Below are 12,616 nucleotides of genomic sequence, written 5' to 3' on the forward strand. Positions count from 1 at the left end.
AGTTGAAAGTAAGCAGCTTCTGTAGAAGGCCTATTTTTTAAACTGGATCTTTCAGACAGCTGGCAGCCTTTCTGGCACCAGTAAATGTACCATTCTGGCAGCAGTAGTACATTAGCCAGTGTCATATCGTGACTTCAGCACTTTGTCCATTTGCTGTTACCAGATATTCATGACCAGTCTATGCATGCGTGGAATAATGAGCCCCGGAGAGCAGCCAGTTCACATGAAGACTGGCTTCGTTGTCCTCTAGGAACTTGTATTTAATGTATTGAACCATCCCATCATCCCAGGGGCTGGGGCCTAGTTAGCACAGGGCTAACTAGCTAGCTTTTAAAGCAGACCAAGGCAGGCCTGCAGCATCCATGCCAGCCTCCCCGAACAGGCGCCGGAATGTGGCGACTAGGGGATTTCCACAGTAACTTCATTTGAAGCTTACTTGTGATAATAAGCTATTTTTGTTTTCATTTTCAACCGTTGCTCTAAAGGAATATCATCAGACTAAATTTGATACTGATTCACGGAAGAAAAAATTGAGAGAGCTGACCAAAACTTGGGCAAAGCAGATGAGAGGCGGAGAGTTTTGGGAAGGGACTTCCAGAGCTTTTCAGCTGAGGTAGCTGGAGGCATGGCTACCAGTGGAGGGGCAGAAAGGAATCAGAGGTAGACATAAGGCCGGAAATGGGGGAATGCAGAGATTGCGAAGGGTTGCAGGGCTGAAGGGGGTTATAGAGATAGGATGGGGCAAGGATGGTCAGGATTTTGAGCTCAAGATTGCGAGGACGAGGTGTAAATAAGGATATTCATGGCCGAGCTTGATATCAGCTGAGGTTTATGTCAGGGCGTTCTCCCACATGTCACAGACTGCAGTACAAAAGATGCTCTTTTACAGCCCTGGGTCAGTTGCATCTGTGACCCATGGCAGACATTCTGATTTGCTCGGAGATAGTATGTTGCCATAGGTGGGATGTAACCCTGTGCACTCTCCTGTTCTTGAGGAAAGTTTTTCAGGAGTATGAGTAAGAGTGACCTTTGAACAGGGCGCTGCTTCTCAATGTGGCCCTCAACAATGAGCAACACTGTTGTAAGAAAACTTTGAATTTATTCTCCACCTTTGGGCTCTCAGAGTTAAAATGACTGGATTACAAGGCCTTCTTCTGAGTGTAGATCAGAACAGGTAAGGTAGGAATGTTTCCAAGCGGAAAATCTATATGGGACTAGTTGAGGTTTTTCGGAAAATCGACAACTTTGTGGCCTGGCTCGGCGATACCAGCTTTTGTTCTCTCCTTTTTTTAAAAACTGAATTTTAATTGTCTAACATCTAGGGGTTTGAACTCACGTAACTCTGGATTGCCAGCCCAGTAACATAACCACGGCGCCGCCATCCCTAAATAATTGTAACAATAGGGGTGGTGCCTTTTAAAAAATTTGTTCATGGGATGTGAGAGTCACTTGCAAGGTCGGCATTTATTGCCCATCTCGAACTGACCCTGTGAAGGTGGTGGTGAGTTGCTTCCTTGAACTACAGGAGCCCATTTGGTATCGGTCCACTCACAATGCTGTGAGGGAAGGAGTTCCAGGATTTTGATTCAGCCACAGTGAAGGGGCAGTGATATACGGCCCGATCTAACGGCCGCGTCACGCCCGAACGGTGGCACAACGCAGCTGGCAGATGTATGGGGTTGGCCTCATCCCGGATTTACCCACCTCGCCACACCTTGCAAGATCTAACAGGATCTCGTGAGTCGTGGCGACCTGGATCCCGCCCACGTATTTGGCAAATCTGCATATTAGAGCGAGTCGCTAGTCTCACTCTGATATGCAGCTCGCCTGGTCTACCAGGGGTATTGGGATCTAACCCCTTCACCTCGAAGACCCTAGACAAGTGCCAATCAGTGCTCGTCCCCACAAACGGGGACCAGGCAGAACAGCACTTGGAGGGGGGATCAACCCTTGGGTGATTGGCCTCGAGGCAAGGTGGCACCTTGGCACTCTGGTGCCACCTGAGCACCCTGGCACCACCAGCCTGGCACTGTCAATGTGCCCAGGTGGCACTAGGCTGGCAGTGTCACTGCCAGACTGATGGTACCAGGCAGGCATTGTACCAGGGATCAGACCTGGGGTTGCCCTAGCCATGTGAGGTGGGGTGTGGGAGGGTGCCCGAAGACCTCCCCAAAGGTGAGTTGGGGGGTTCAAGAGATTGGGGTGCCATTTAAAAATGGTGTCCCAATCTCCTCCTGCAATGAGTTCTGGCAAACGGAGCTCCTCAGTGCAGGAAATGGGACTGTGTGGCCTCAGGAGGGCGTTCCCCGCTGAGGCCCCGGATTGCAACAGAGCCCCGTTCAATAGCGTTGTCTTTCTCAGCAGTGCGAGCGTCAGGAAGCACCCGGCTAAACATGCTCGACACAAGACTCAGTTACAATTTGGTTAGATCATAGTTATAGTTCCAAATTAATGTGGTGTATCATTTGGAAGGGAACTTTCAGGTCATTTCCATGTGCCTGCTGCTCCAATCCTTTTAGGTGGCAGAGGTTGCAGGTTGGGAAGGTGCTGTGAAAGGAGGCTTGTTGAGTTCCTGCTGTGCATCTTGTATATGATACAAACTCCATATGTTTAAGGTATTGGGTGGGGTTCTAATCTGGTGGGCTGCTTTGTTCTAGATGCTGTCAAGCTTCTTGGTTGCTGTTGGCGCTACACTCAACCAGATATTGAAATTGAGGATCAGCCATGATCATACTGAATGGTACAGCAGGCTCGAAGGGCTGAATGGCTTATTCCTGCTCCTAGTTTCGATGACAAGTAGAGAGTATTCCATCACACTACTGATTGTGCCTTGCAGATGATGGTCAGGTTTAGGGGAGTCAGGAGGTAAGTTGCTCACTGCAAACTTCCTAGTCTCTGACCTGCACTTGAAGCCACGGTATTCATATGGCTAGTCTAGTTAAGTATCTGGTCAATGGTAAGCCCCAGAATGTTGATAATGGGGGATTCTATAATGGTGATGCCATTGAATGTCAAGGGAAGATGGTTAGATTCTCTTTTGTTGAAGATCGTTATTGCCTGGCACATGTGTGACGCAAATGTTACTTCAGTAACAGAATTGTTTTTGTCCTCGGGTATGGTCTGCACAGGTAATGACATGGAAGTGACAGTGAAAGCAGACAGCAAGTGATAGAAATTCTAATTGGGTGACAGCATGAATCGTAATGTTGTCTCATGGACCACCTGTTACCTGCCCGGATGGGATATTTATCGGGTGGCTCATGCCTGTTTCATTTACTGTCAAGCCCAATTTTTACCCTTGAGCATCTTCAGACCGTTCAAAGATTGGGGGGGGGGCATCTCAGCTTAGCCTGATCTGGACCCATTTTCGCTGAAGTTACTGGAACGTGATCAAGAATGGATATTCTGGTCGATACTTTTTCCCTCCTGCCTGCTGGCCGCAGTTACTGGGGAACATCCTCTGCCACCTCCCCGCTTGAGGTCAATCAACGGGCACGGATCAGTAACTGAGGTGGCGACCCCTCAACCAAGCATCTCTGGACCAGATGGTGAACTGAACAACGGAGCAATTGAGGGACCAAGAGGGCAATAACTTGAAAAAAATAAGAACTGATGCATGGTCTCCAGTGGGAGGCTAATAGTTAAACAGAGGTCAATTTGTAGGCAACAGTGTAAATATTTCCACTAGTGAGACCGAGCTGATAACTCACAAGTCACAGACACGCCTGGGTCATGGTTAAACTCACAAATGGAGATACTTAAAATCACGCTGCTGGCCATAACAGTCTATTTATAACACTTGAGAAACTGAAGAAAAGGATTCATTTTAATGTGTATTTTTAGCTGAAAAAAAAAATCAATGTAGTGCCATACCATCACTCTGAAGTCCTGCCAGTGGAAACTCTATTTTCATTTCAGCTGATATCTTTCCACATGAAAGTTATAATGTGGAATTATATTGTGCAGTTTCTATGTCTCCGGCCCCTGGAGTAATACATCGTGCGGTTCACAATAGTTCACATCAGGTCAGTGAAGGAGCCACATCACTAATTCCGAATGGGCTTCATGTGTAACAGATGCATTTCAACAGAAACATTTGAAAGTAGATTCAAAGATTATCAGCGGAGGAAATGGGATTTCTTATGAAGCCACTTGGGGTGACAAAAGACACTTTTACAAAGAGTCAGTAGGTTAGAAGGGCACTTACACTCACTCATACACACAAGCATGGAAACAATTTGTAATAGATCCGAGACATGACATGAGCAGTGTTAGTGGTTTCCTAATGTACAGAGGTCATTGTCCTGTGACTTGCCCCGTGGAACTCAGACCACCAAAGGGAATATCGGAACAGCAAAAGGCCATTCACCCCCTCCAGTCTGCTCCACCATCCAATTCGACCGTGGCTGATATATATCTTGACTCCATTTATTGTACTCCCCCCATCAACTCCATCTCCACCAGCTTTGGTCCATATCCCCCTGATACCCTTACCCAAGCAAAATATATCAATAACAGTCTTGAAAATTTCAATTGCCCCCCCAGCAACCGCAGTCTTTTGGGGAAGTGGAATTTTTATCACCACGTGCGTGAAAATGTGCTTCCTGTTTTCACATAAAAACAGAACATGTTGGAAACACTCAGCAAGTCTGACAGCACCTCTGGAGAGAAACCAAATTACTATTCCAGGTCTGCAAGCAGAATCACTGATTTCTTGAATGCACTCCTGATGTGCCGATTTAAGATTGTCCTGGGATTCCCCCACCAGGGAAAGAATTTCCGTGGATCATTCCGAAAAAATCTGTGCACCCTTTTTCTCAATATGAGATGGCTCAGTTCTCTCACCTCCGAATCAGAAGGCTCTGGGGCAAGTGCCATTGCAAGGAACTGACCACAAACTATAGGCTGGCACACCAGTTGAGGACCGACAGAGTGCTGCACTGTTGGAGGTGCCTTCTTTTTGGAGGAGAAAGTAAGCCAAGGCCCACTCAAGTAAATGATCCCATCCACTCTTTCAAAGAAGGGTAGTGGAGTTACCTCTCCCATGTTGGGCAATGTTTTTCCCCAACCAACATCTAAAATAAATTATCTGGCTACTATCACATGTTTGTGGGAGTTTACTGTGTGCAAATTGGCTGCCGAGTTTTTTATATTACAACAGTGGTGACACTTCAAAAAATACTTCATTGGCTGTAAATCACTTTGGGACATGCTACGATTGTGAAAGGTGCTATATAAATGCAAGTCTTTCTTTCTGCTGAAGTATACGCAAGGAATTTTTGGGCCCATAATTCTGGATGATCTATGAGAAATTAAGAGATGAAGGGCAATATCTACCAGTTGCGCCCTAAAGGCAGTGCTACGCGGCCGGTAGATGCCGGGAGATCCTACTTCCAGGATCTACCAAGCTCGCCACGCCTTGCGAGATCGAACACGATCTCGCGAAACGTCACCATGTGAATCCCAACTTTTTGGGCGGGATCGCTTTCTGGCAAAGCTGCATATTAGAGTGAAAGGGGCAGCACAGTAGCATAGTTGTTAGCACTGTTGCTTCACATCTCCAGGGTCTCAGCTTCGAGTCCCGGCTTGGGTGACTGGCATTTTTTGCATGGCGGGGATCGGGTTTGCGGGGGGGGGGGTTTGTGTGGAGGGGTGGGGTTGATGACCCTCTTAAACATGAGTTGGGGCTGGAGGGGGTGCGGAGGTTGCATCAGGGGCTCGAGAGTTCGATGGCGCCCTGATCTCTCCATGCACTGTTGTGTTCGGATCCCGGAGCTCCTCAATGCAGGGAATGGGCTAAGTGCGGACTCTGCCGTGCGTTCCCCGCTGAGGCCCCCAATCTACCCGGGCGGGCATTCGAGAGCTTGATGTTTCTTGGCGCTCTGAGCACAGGGAAACACCCAGATAATCGCGCACGCTACGGGACTCTATCCCCATTCGGGTAGATCACACCCGAAAAAGCATCTCAGTCAATTTTATGAACGGCATGTTATTTAAAGAGAAAACTAACTGAAGGAAAGATTAATATATTTTTCAAAACCAGAATGCCTTTGCGGCCACTAGACATCTCAAAGTGCTTCAGAGTACTTTTAAAGTGTAGTCACTGTTGTAATGTAGAAAACACGGCAGTCAATTTGTACACAGCAAGCTCCCACAAACAATAATGTGCTGATGATAAGATGACCTGTTTTAGAGTTATGTTGTTTAAGAGACAATTATTGGTCAGGATTCCAGGCATTACTTCCCTGCTGTTCTTCCATGGGATCATTTCTGTGCACCTGAGGGTGCTAGCCCTCAGTTTAATGTCCAATTTGAAGGACAGCTCATCCCACAGTGCAGCACTCCCTCAGAACTGTACTGGAGTGTCAGCTGAGATAACTGTACTCGGGTTCTGGAGCGGGAATTGAACCCATAGGGCAAGACTGTCTAGCCTCACCACCATCCGGCATCGTCGTGGGCAGGCGGGAGAATTTGGAGAGCCCTTCAGCTCTCCAAATGTTCCCAACCCGCTCGCAACCATACTCGCCAGTGATGGGTTGAAAAGGCCCAGCCATAACCATCTGACTCAGAAACCCACTGAGCCATGACTGACACACCAACTGGCACCTTGAATATAAAGCCTTACGTACTTCATAGCCAAGTCACCAATCACAAATTTGACACTGAACCATATTAGGAGACCTTGGTCGCAGAGGTAGGTTTTAGGGACTGTCTTAAAGGGAGGAAGGGAGGTAGAGAGGCCGAGTGGTTCAGTGAGAGAATTCCAGGGATTAGGAGCTAGGCAGATTAAGGTACAACCCCTGATAGTGAAGTGGTGAAAATCAGGATGCACAAGAGGCCGGAATTGGATGTGTCGTACTTAGAAGGGAGGGAGGCAACTCAAGCAATGTTATATGGGCATTAATTACTTATTCATAGATATGGCCCCGGAGCAGGCAGAGAAAAAACCTAGTCAAGACTCAGCAAACATCAATAAAGTCTCCAGCTCGTGATCAGCTTGAAAATGGAACCCAATAGCATCCCATTCCGCCCGCTGCACTGTTCAGCTGTTTGAAGTAGGTGACGTACAAGATTCTACTGAAATGCCGAGTGGGTGAGAGGAGCTTGAAAACTAATTGATTAGCGAAAAAAATAATTACCTTGAATAGGGCTAAATAATTAAATTCCCATGGCACTCATTCCAGGAGTTACCCACCCTTTAAGTGCTTCCTGCTCAGTGTTTTAACAACAAGAATTATCTTCTGTTTAGGTCTTTGTTATTTATACAACTCTTGCTGATAGAATCACTTGCTGCTTTAATGAATTTGCTCCACGAACATTTAGAAATTAGGACTCATTGAAATGAACCACAGTCCTATTTTTAGCGACGTTTCCTGAACAATATCACTCTTCCCCTGGATTTGTAACATTTGAAAAAGAAAATCCTTGGTTGTGAAGTACCTTGGTCTGTCCTGAGGGTGCGAATGGCAAGCGCACTGTCTTCCTTTCTTTATTTTACTCCAAGCTACAGGTGTTACAATTATAACTTTCTCTGTCTCTCCTCTGTGGTGCCTTTAATTGTACTCTGATTGCCACAATCTGGAAAATTACGAGATAACTCACCCTACTCAGTTAGAATCACCTCGTCAACTTTATTACCTCGCTCCTGCACATTGGATTTGAATCTCTGAGGCACTTTGTGGTCAGTCTGGGTAGATGGTGGCACAGTGGACGGTGTCACTCGACCAGAGACTCTAGGACACTGGTTTAACTTGCTTGACAACAATGACGGCTACCATGAGAACGATCACTGATTATCGTAAAAACTTATCTCGCTTACCAATGTCCTTCCGTGAAGAAAATCAGCCGTCCTTCCCCGATCTGGCCTCCATGTGACTCCAGATGCACAGCAATGTGGTTGACTCTTAACCGCCCTCTGAAATGGCCTAGCAAGCCACTCAAAGGTTGATAATAATGTAATCTATAATCTTTATTAGTGTCACAAGTAGGCTTACATTCACACTGCAATGAAGTTACTGTGAAAAGCCCCTAGTCGCCACGCTCCGGCGCCTGTTCGGGTACACAGAGGGAGAATTCAGAATGTCCAATTCACCGAACAAGCACGTCTTTTGGGACTTGTGGGAGGAAGCTAGAGCACCTGGAGGGAACCCAGGCAGACAGGGGGAGAAAGTGCAGACTGCACAGACAGTGACCCAAGCGGGAATCGAACCCGGGTCCCTGGCGCTGTTAACCACTGTTATTAGGGATGGAACACAAATGCTGGCCTTGTCACGTACACTCAGACCCCATGAAAGAATAAAGAAAAAAAATATTGGCTCAGCATAACTTGTTAAGAAACAAGCGGTTATGATTAAAATTGAGGATTCAGCCTATTTAGAGGCCTTACAAGGCCTCCCATGTCTCACAGGAGAGAGCCGGGCCTCTGCTGCCTACCAGCTCTACGTTCCTCCCTTCCCACCAGTGAAACCCTGTCCAAATAACTTGCCCCCTGGACCTCTAATTGATGGATGTCCAGGGTGGTGGTTAATGCTCGTCCCACTTCATAGCCTCCTGAAACCATCTGGTATCACCCCCTAAATTGTTTTGTTAATGCACCCTCAGCTAGACATATCCCAAGAGTGAACAATTGCCTTAATTACAGTAATCCTCTTCCTGCATTACTGCACCCACTCAAAGCAGCAGCTATTAAACACACCATCTCATTTAAAACACCATCATCATGAATGTGTCAATTTGCAAATTTTTTAAAGCACAGATATTCAACATTGACGCACACGCAAAATACAAATAGCTGTGTGCGAGAAGAATACATCTACATGAATTCCACTTCAGCAAGCAAGATAGGACTGGCATAGGGAAGGGTAGATGAGAACCTGAAGCAGCAGTGGCGCATGGTATTTGCTTGGTGCCCTGAGGAGCACACCTACTTCGCTTGGCCCACAAGGAGTGCTGTAAACGTTACCATCCCTCTCCTGTTGTGATACAATTTGCACGCTCCTTTAACGATACATATCTGAAACTACAGTCAATCATTACTACATGTGATGTGTCCCATGACTTGTCGTCAGTTTGAAAGAAACAGTGGTGAAGATTAGAGGTACTGTATTTCGGCTAAGTTATGGCAACACGGTGGCACAGTGGCTAGCACTGCTGCCTCACAGCGCCAGGGCCCCAGGTTCGATTCCCAGCTTGGGTCACTGTCTGTGCGGAGTCTGCACGTTCTCCCCGTGTCTGCATGGATTTCGTCCGGGTGCTCCGGTTTCCTCCCACATGTCCCGAAAGACGTTCTGTTAGGTAATTTTGGCATTCTGAATTCTCCCGCTGTGTACCTGAACAGGTGACGACTGGGGGGGTTTTCACAGAAACTTCATTGCAGTGTTAATGTAAACCTACTTGTGCCACGAATAAAGATGATTATTTTCTGGCCCAACACTGACAGGCATCATCCCGAGCAGGACATGAAAACTCGAGAGCCGTTGTCTTTTCGTGGCTCTCCAAGTCTTTCCAGTCCTGCCCACGATGATGTCTGCCAGAGTCGGGGCTGGAAAATCCTGTCTTTAGTCTCCTAGTTAACCCAACCTCTTTTCTCTTTAAATGAAGAGCACACATTACTGTTTCACCAATGTGTTTGATTTGTAGGTTTGCGTTGAAGACAAAGAACACCTTTTCGCTGTTGGGCTTTCCTGATCTTTGAGAAATTTGTATGGCAATTGGCGACTTGAAATCAAGATTCCAATTGTGCTATGATAGTCTGATTTAAAGATCTTCTTGAAGTGTCCCGCTTCTCCAAGTTTCATGTTCATTTATATTTACAAACCCCCACCCCTAACATCATTCTCAAAACTATCCTGTTTTCTTCGGAGCAGAGAAGGCTGAGAGGGGACCTGATTGAGGCGTTTAAGATGATAAGAGGAATGGACCGGGTGGATAGAAAGCCGCTGCTCTCCTTAGTTTAAGGGTCAATAAGAATGGGGCATAATTTTAAGGTGAAAGGCAGGAGGTTTAGAGAGGATTTGAGAAAAGCCTTTTTCACCCGGAGGGTGGTGGGAGTCTGGAATGCACTGCCTGGGAGGGTAGTTGAGGCAGGAAACATCAACAATCTTTAAAAAGTACTTGGATGAGAACTTAAAATGTCACAGCATTCAAGGCTAAAGGCTATGGACAAAGGCCTTGGAAATAGGATTTGTGTCAATTGGAGGTTTTTTTTTTAATTGGGGCAGGCTCGATGAGCCAAAGGGCCTCTTCTGTACTGTGCGATTCTACGATTTTATGGTTCAATGTAGGGGCAAGAGGCTGGGGCCAATATTGAGGCCACAAAATCTATTGAAAGTTACAAATATGTGGAGGGCAGCATGGTGGCGTAGTGGTTAGCACAGAGGACCCGTGTTCAATCCCAGCCCTGGGTCACTGTCTGTGTAGAGTTTGCATATTCCCCCTGTGCCTGCGTGGGTCTCACCCCTCACAACCCAAAAACATGTGCAGGGTAGGTGAATTGGCCACGCTAAATTGCCCCTCAACTGGAAAAAATAATTTTCAAGAAAAACAAATATGCGGAACGATTTTGGGGACTTGTTACTACATTAAAGGCCCTTTTAATTACAGGTTGATGTTGTATCTGAAGTGGACTGGATCCTCTTCCGAGCTAGGATTCATATCAGGAGTAAGTTTTAGTTGTCCTGATCATTCCATCATAGTCTCTTTAAATATTTTGAGGAGTGATCTGACTATTTTATAATCCTGTCAAATTTGCTACCAGAGTACATCTGTTCTGTGGTGCTCACTATTCACGGTGTGTCACATATATGTGAGATTCCAATCATTGCACAAAAACAAGGTCGCTGTGCCAACAGAAACATACATTAATGTCATCCAAGAGGCATTTGGCCGGATCTCAAGTATAGATTTATGCCAATACAGGGATTAACTCTTCCCAGCCCATTTTTCCCTTTGAAATGAGAACATCGGCGTCAACAATAACCATTTTGCAGGCCTCGTCAATGCACATTGAATTTAATAGAGCCTGCTATTGATGTCAAAATGCAATGCTTTTTGTCCCTGAAAATAGTCACAGGAAAGGCAAGGTAGGCCATTAACTGATGAGAATGATGGCTATTGAGTCAAACAATGTGTAGATATTGCTGGATTGTGATTGTGGTCGGGTGGGCTGCAAGTACTGTTCACCGCCTGCACAGCAAATGGAAGCTCCTGCACATTATACATCTAATGTACGTGAGTGAGAACACACTTATCACTTTGCATGTGTGTATGTGTGTGTAAGTATTTCCTCTGGTGGGTCTTATCGGGGCACTATCTTAAAATTAAAGCTACGCCGTCCAGGAATGCAAGCAGGAAACACTCATTTCCACAAAAGGGAGTGAAAATCTGGAATTCTGACCCCCCCCCCCCCCCCCCCCCCCCAAAAAAAAGTCTGTGAATGCTGAGGACCAATTGAATCTTTGAAGACCGAGAACGATAGATTTTTCTTCTGTTAGGTTTGTTATCGAGGGATATGGGTCAAAGACAGATCATTGGAGTTCAGGTGCCATGATCTATATGACAGGAGGGACGCAAGCAGCTTCCTCCTGTTGCTGGGTTCCACCTCCGAGAGTAGAGATGGGGAGGGGAACCAGGCAGGTGTACTGAAGCATTGTCAATGCTGCATGATAGGTGAAGTAAAATGTCATTGCTACAAACCATCGCTGGGACAGTCACTGGAATGGCAATGAACTCCATCGGCCTTCTGAATTTCTTAACCCTCTGTGCTTTGAGGATTTGATTTCCCTTTGCTAACCTTTGGAAATTAAGTTTGCCTGCCACCAACTCTTGCTCAAAATTATGCTGCTTCGAATAAAATTGATTTTAAAACAGCAAATAAATGAGAATGCGTACCTGTCAGCCTTCTTTGCATTAGCAGGATTATACAAGAGGAAAACGAATTACAAACCCACAGCCCTCACCTGATGATTCTCCTTCCCCAGCACAGGAGCGTTGACAGGTCTGTTCAAAAGGCAGATTCACCATTAAAGACCCATTTTAAAAAAACAAACGCTTGCAGAGAATCAGGTTGCGACGCTTTAGGATTAGCTTTGGTGCCTTGGGGTTTTGTTCTATCCTGTTGCTGTTGCTTTATTTTAGATGCAGTTAAGTGGTGAATTGTGACAGCATCATTATGGAGGAGAAAGTGAATAACTGGGACTGGGCATCTGGAGGAAGTTACATTCTGACAGATAGTTGGATTGGCGTAATTATTGAAGTGCCCCAGATTGAGAACGACATCTCTATTTGTGCTCGTTCTGCCTCCCCCTGACCACACTGTCACAGTCTTTCATTCCAAACCATTAACCCCAATGATGTCATTGGCAATCAGTGCTGAAACAAAAGTTCAAGAAACAAAAGAGACAATCTCTCCCACAGAATGTTAAAGCCACTTATTTTTGTAGTCATTTATAATCATTGAAAAATGCCCATGTGGCAGACACCTCTTTAAAGAGCTGATCAGAATCATGCGGCACTTGGATTCTTTGTCTGAAGTGGAAGGCTCATATTGTAATATATTCACGCAAAGCCGCTTCCTCAAAGGCTTGCTTATCTATGCACAGAGTTGGCATCAGTACTG

General features: G+C 46.0%; 1 protein-coding gene and 1 long non-coding RNA gene across 5 annotated transcripts in view; one reads left to right on the top strand and one right to left on the bottom strand.

Moving 5' to 3' along the window:
• LOC119971104 overlaps positions 1 to 12,065 on the bottom strand; it is a 118,526-nt gene extending 106,461 nt beyond the window's left edge. The window contains exon 1 of the long non-coding RNA XR_005461743.1: positions 11,958 to 12,065. This is a non-coding gene — a long non-coding RNA (uncharacterized LOC119971104). The remainder of the gene's footprint in view (positions 1 to 11,957) is intronic.
• The window catches only part of mafa (v-maf avian musculoaponeurotic fibrosarcoma oncogene homolog a (paralog a)), a 393,941-nt gene that overhangs the window by 281,297 nt on the left and 100,028 nt on the right, over positions 1 to 12,616 (top strand). The gene's annotated exons all lie outside the window — the stretch shown is intronic.

Source organism: Scyliorhinus canicula, chromosome 9 (assembly GCF_902713615.1).
Source record: "Scyliorhinus canicula chromosome 9, sScyCan1.1, whole genome shotgun sequence".
Classification (NCBI taxonomy): Eukaryota; Metazoa; Chordata; class Chondrichthyes; order Carcharhiniformes; family Scyliorhinidae; genus Scyliorhinus; species Scyliorhinus canicula.